This window comes from Nylanderia fulva, unplaced genomic scaffold (genome assembly GCF_048542155.1).
Source record: "Nylanderia fulva isolate GAGA-0341 unplaced genomic scaffold, ASM4854215v1 Scaffold1423, whole genome shotgun sequence".
In the NCBI taxonomy this organism is placed as follows: Eukaryota; Metazoa; Arthropoda; class Insecta; order Hymenoptera; family Formicidae; genus Nylanderia; species Nylanderia fulva.
This window is the reverse complement of record NW_028189648.1, coordinates 8,874-15,008: the sequence shown is the minus strand read 5'-3', so window position 1 is coordinate 15,008 and position 6,135 is coordinate 8,874. Positions and strand designations below refer to the sequence as shown.

The window sequence follows — 6,135 nt, the reverse complement described above, 5'->3', positions numbered from 1 at the left end:
TCTCTCCTCCCCGTACATCACACAGACTGCCCGTACTGCTCTCGCACTCGTGCCACCCTGGGAGCGATAGGGGGCTCGGGTCTTATGCCGAGGCCCCTTCCCCGCCCCACATAAGGGTTTTACGGAAAATTACGGCGCGTCGTCGTCCGGGGGAGAGCTTTCGAATCCTTTACCTTTTTAAGGGAAAAGGGTTTTGAATCCGACCGACCGCGTGCCGAGCCCACAAAATTTTCGTAAAGCGAAAAAAGGGGCCGGGCGCCGCGTCGGCTCGCAAATCGTTTCCCGCCCGAATTTCTAATAAAAGAGAAGGAGAGCCGAAATCTCGAAACCCCGCGATAATCGTTCCTTCCCAAAAAAATTTTTTGTGCTTAGCGCCCCGGCGATTTCCTTCCGATTTGTTGCTGCCGCTCTGCTCTCTCTTCGACCTTCCTCTCTCCCTCTTATTAATTTTTTAGAGGGAGACGACGATGACGACCGGAGGAGGCAACGGCACAAAACTCACATGCGACCCCTCGAGGCGAGTTACCCGCTAAATTAAGATTTTATTAAGCGGAAAAAAAAACTAACCGGATTTCCTTGTAGCGGGAGCAAAACAGGAAAGAGCCACACCGAATCCCGCGGTTCCGCCGCGGGGAAAATGTGGTTTTTTGGGAGGATCCGTTTCCCGAGGGCCGCGTCGCGTCCAAGTCCATTTTGAAGGGGCCCATTTACCCGAGGGGGTGCCGTCGCCCGGGTTGCGCGCCTCGGGGGGATCCCCCTTAGAGTCGGGTTGCTTGAGAGAGCAGCCTAAGGGGGTGGAAAACTCCATCTGGCAAAAATACGACCACGAACCGATAGCGAACAAGTACCGTGAGGGAAGTTGAAAGAATTTTGAAGAGAGAGTTCAAGAGTACGTAAACCCGTTCAGGGGAAAACCCCTAAAAAACCCAAAATCGAACGGGGAGTTATCGTTAGCGGCGGGTTCGCTCGGTCGGCATGTCTCGGGGAGCCCCTTGGGGGCCCGCGCGGGGCACGTACCGTCCCGATGCCCGGCGCTCGTCGTCGTGCATTTCTCCCAAGTAAAACGTCGCGACCCTGGTGCCGGTTGGGCCCCGGGGTTTGGGGTTTCCGTCGCGTCCCCGGGTTAAAACGGAATGCGACAAACCTTCGGCGCCCGGGCCGGCTGTGGGCTGTCCCGAAAGGATCGGCCGCCTATTCAGGGTGCGTCGAGCCCGTCGCAGCCGCCCCCACGGGTACTCGGAGGTTCGGACTTCGCGCCTCCCCGGTCCTGGCCCGCTTTTGGTTACAGTACGGTACCCCCTTCGACCCCTGCAAAACGCCCCTCCCGCGGTTCCGAGAGACCGATCCCGGTCGGCGACGCTAGCTTTGGTACTCTTAGGACCCTCTTAAAACAGGGCCCAAAGGAGTCAAACATGTAGGGCATCATGGGCTTGTGGGGAACCTAAAGGCGTAAGAAATAAAGGTCCCCGGCCGTCGACCTAGGGAGGATGGGCCCGTCGCGATCCGGCCCGCACTCCCGGGGGCCCTCGTTTCATCGCGAGAAAGGCGACCCAAGCGTACACGTTACCCGAAGGATGGTAACTAGCCTGGTCGGACGAAGTCGGGGAAACCCTGATGGGGTCCTAGCGATTAGACGTGAAATCGATCGCAAAACTGGGTATGGGGGCGAAAGAAAAATGCCCATTAGTAGCGGGTTCCTTCCGAAGTATCCCTCAGGATAGCGGGGCATGGGGCCGTTTCCCCCGGGAACGCGCACGAGTCTCATTGGTAAAGCAATGTTTAGGGGCCTTTGGGGGCCCGAAAGTCCTCAACCTATTCTAAAAACTTTAATTGTGAATCTCTGGTTTTCTTGAATTATGAAGCCACGACTCTTCGGATAAAGGTGCCAAGGGGGCCCTTTTTTGGTACAAAAACGGGCGTGGGGGATGACCAACGAAAGGTTAAGGCGCCAACTCGACCTATGGACCCCAAAAAGGGCTTGGTTGTTTAAAGACAGCAGGATGGTGGCCAGGGAAGTCGGAATCCCTAAGGATGTGTAACAACTCCCTCGGAAGCAACTCCCCTAAAATGGATGGGTAAAGCTCGACCTTACTTACCGTCAGCGGAAAGGGGGACGGCAACCGGGAGGGGGGCGTTAGTCTTCCCCGCGTCGTCACAAAACCCGACGAGTGGGAGGGTCGCGACGGGACCAGAAGGGTCTGGGCGCGAGTTTTGGGAGCGCCGTCGGTGCAGATCTTGGTGGTAGTAGCAAATCTCCGCGAGGCCCTGGGGGACTGACGGGAAAGGGTTTCGTGTGAAAACCGTTTCACACACAGTCGATCCCAAGCCCTAGGAAATCCTATGTCAAAGACGGGGTACAATATACTCGGTGTGAGAAATAATAAAATATTATACGAAAGACACCCCCCCGTCGGGCGAAAGAAAAACCGGGTTTCCCATTCCCGGAAACCCGGCACGGAACCCCATACAATTTGGCCCCCCTTTAAAGTGTTCGTCGGGGTAACCCAAAAAAACCTGGAGACGCGTTTGGGGGACCGGAAGATTTGCTTTTTTGATACGTTCGAGTTCTTTGGGAAAACCCCTTTGCAGGGGGTAGGGTTTGGAACGCAAAAGCACCCCCAGTTTCGGCCGTGTCCGGGTCTTCCCCCCGGACCTTGAAAATCCAGGAGAGGGGCCCCGTGGAGGGTCGCGCCGGGTTTGTACCCAATCCGCACAGTTCCCAAGTAAAGAGCCTCTAGTCGAAGAAAATGTAGGAGGGAAGGGCAAATTGGACCGTAAAATTCGGAAAAAGGGTTGGCTCTGAGGAGCGGGGGGGGGTCGGCTGGTCGGGAAAAGGGGGCTGGTGACGTGCCGGGCCTGGGCAGGTGAAAGGGGCGTTCTCGCGCCGGTCCCGGGATCCAGCTCGGCCTGCCCTTTGGCTCCCCCGGGGTCTTCCTTCTCGGGGTTCCGTGGCGGCGCGAGCCGTGGGGTCGCCCCTCGCCGCCAATAAAGGGTCAGCTCAAACTGGGACGGACTGGGGAAACCACGTCTAATTAAAACAAAGCTTCGTGCCCCCGCGGGGGTTGGGCAAAGTGATTTTTCCCAGTTCTAAAGTCAACGTAAGAAATTCAAGCAAGCCGGGTAAACGGGCCCCCACGTCTGAAGGTCTTTGTCCGGGACGTAATACGCATGTTGTCGCTGTAAGGGGAAATCCCGGTGTGAATCCCGATTCTAGCGGGAAGGGGGGTAAACCCCGATGTAGCCGCCCGGCACCGCTGGGGGGGGGTTACTGGGGGGGGTAACCGCCCCCCGACCCCCCCGGGGCGGTCGTAACCCTACTCTTTAAGGGACCAAATGCCTCGTCCTTTAATTTTGGGGCGCCATAAGATTTAAGAGATTCCACTGTCCCTATTACTAGTCATCCTCCCCTCCCTTCCAAAAAACCCCCCCAAAAGGGGTTTGAGCGTGGTCCAGGCCGGACCAAATGGAAAGGCCTCCCGGGTCCCCCTGGGCGGGGGGGGCGAGATGCGGGACCGTCCACCCCAACACGCAACCGTGTCCAACGGCGTAAGTGTGGTCCCCAAAAGGTAAAAACGGTTGGAGGAGCAGGGGGGCCGCCTCGCGGGTAAACGTCCATCCTGCGTACCCCGCAGGCGCTGCGGATTTTTCTACTGCCCCTTCTCGGGCGGTTTTTTGGGGCGGGGGTCATTTTGGCGTATGCCCCCTAGGGGGGGGGCACCGGTCTGTGCTTTCGTGGCAACAGCTCTTTCCATAATGTCCCTATTACTGTCAGCAAACCCTGCAAGGGAACGGGGTTTGGAAAAAATTTGCGGGGAAGAAGACCCTTTTGAGGTTGACTCTAGTTGGGACCGAAGGGGAAATAAATGTAGCATAAATGGGAGGGAACACGCCCGGTGAAAAACCCCACTTTCATCGTTCCTTTTAAATCGGTTGGGGAGCGTGTGCCCCGAGGGGTTCGCGCCCCGGCGGTCACGGGGTCTAGAGCCAGCGTGTCAAGTGCGTGAGGCCTGGCCCGGCGCGTTAATCCCCGCGTATCCATTCGAGGCCCCGCCGGCGGGGAGTTTGACTGGGGCGGTACATCTTAAAAAAAGCAGGGTCCTAAGGCCACCACGAGGACGAAAACCCCGCGTAAGCAAAGGGCAAAACGGGTTGATCCATTTCAGTACGCATAGAGACTGCGAAAACACGGCCTTCGATCCCTTTTTGGTTGAAAGTTTCAGCAAAAGTGTCAGAAAAGTTACCACAGGGATAACTGGGGTTGTGGGGGCCAAGCGTTTTATGCGACTCGCTTTTTGATCCTTCGATTCGGCTCTTCATCATTCGAACAGAATTTGCCCAACGCGGGTTTTTCCCCCCAACAGGGGAAGTAGCTGGGTTTTTACCGCGTGAGACAGATTAGTTTTTACCCCACTGATGACAGTCTTCGATATTAATCCGCTCGTACGAGAGGAACCGAGGTTTGGACATTTGGTTCACGCCTCGGTCACGGGGCCCGGGGTGCGAAGACCCCCTGGGATTATGCTGAAACCCCTTAAAACCGTATCCCCTCTGTGAAGGTGGCAAAGATATCTCTAGGGGTTCGTGGTCAAAGGCTCAAAAAAATGTGACAATTAGGCGGCCGGTCCTCGGGCCGGTCTCGCACGAGCCCGGTTTTTCCGTACGGGCCTCGCCCTCGCGGATTCACCGTGACGGACGGGGTCTAACGTCGACATGGGGTTTTCCCAAATCGTGTCGAACTCGGAATCATCTGTAGAACTTAAAAACCTGGCGGGGTGTTGTCTCGGGGGAAACCCGTTCCACGCTGCGTCTGTTTTGACCAGCCCCCGGCTTTTGGGGGTTCGCTTGTGGTTAGACGAGATCCACACTTTTACGGCGAAAGCAAAACGGGCCCCGAACGGGCTTTGGGTGAATTTCCGCTCGCCGGCGAAGCAACACCAGGCCCCAACGGTTGGGTGAATTTTTTCGTCGCCCGGGAAAAGGAAAACCCGCCGCGGGAAACTTGGAAAAGCGGGGTTGTGCGGCCGGGGGTGTCGCCCGCCCAACGAAAGCAACACGGGGCCGCCCCTCGACTTTGGGTTACGGGCGGCGCGGGGCCCGGCGGAGGTTCGGCCGCCCAAAAAAGAAAACCCCCGCGATCGACTTTGGGAAAAAATTTCTCGCCGCCCGGGGAAAGCAAACGCCCCGAACGGACTTGGAAGAATTTTTCCTCGCCGGCGAATCAAAACGCCGCGAAGGACTTGGGTGAATTTCTCGCTCGCCCCCGGGGATAGCAAAACCCCCCAAAGGCTTGGGAAGAATTTCTCGCTCGCCCGGCGAAAGCAAACACCCCGCGACGAACTTGGGAAAAAACGGCTTGTGCGGCCGGGGGTTTTCGCCCGCCAACGAAAGCAAAACGCCCCGATCGGACTTGGGTTACGGGCGGGGCCCTGCCGCCGGAGGTGTCGCCCGCCCAAAAGAATCATACCCCCCGCGATCGGATTGGGTTCAGCGGCCTGCCGCCGGAGGGGTCGCCCCCCCAAAAAAGCAACCGCCGCGATCGTACTTGATTACGGGCGGCGCGTGCCGCCGGGGGGTTCGCCCCGCTAATAAGGCCACGCCCTTCGGCCCGGAAAAAATTTTTTCCCCCGCCGGGAGAGCAAAACCCCCGAGCGAACTTGGCCTGTTTTCCCCATTCTCCTTGTACCGCAAAGAGCGAGTTAAAAGAGATTAAATTTAAATGGGGACGCATCGGAAAGTTTATTTTTGTGCAAACACTCCGGGTTCGCTTACGGATCCTCCTCATTCGTCCACGTATCGGGCGAGAATCTCGAAGATTTGATCCGCGATTGTATCCGGGGAAAAGCAGATACGTAATAATCGTGTCGGCGGGCGTGCGGAGCGTCGAAATACGAAAGTTTTGTCCGAAACGTTTTCCGATCGGGCATTATCTCCTGTGCGGCCTCTCGCCGTCAAGTCCCCGGGGGGGACCGCCGGCGGGGGACGGACTTGGGGAAATCATTCGTTTTTTCCCGGGGGGGTCCCCGTCCCGGGGGTGCCCCTCCGTTCCCTAAGTTTACCCGGCCGTTTGTGGTGCCGCACGTATAATCACGCCCGTAACAGCCGTTCGGGGTTTCCGCGCGCGTGATTTTCATCGGC

The 6,135-nt window shown here is 57.6% G+C and overlaps 1 pseudogene; it reads left to right on the top strand.

Moving 5' to 3' along the window:
* The first annotated feature begins 505 nt into the window (after window positions 1-505).
* LOC146724215 (large subunit ribosomal RNA) lies at window positions 506-4,816 on the top strand (annotated as a pseudogene).
* Window positions 4,817-6,135: the final 1,319 nt, after the last annotated feature.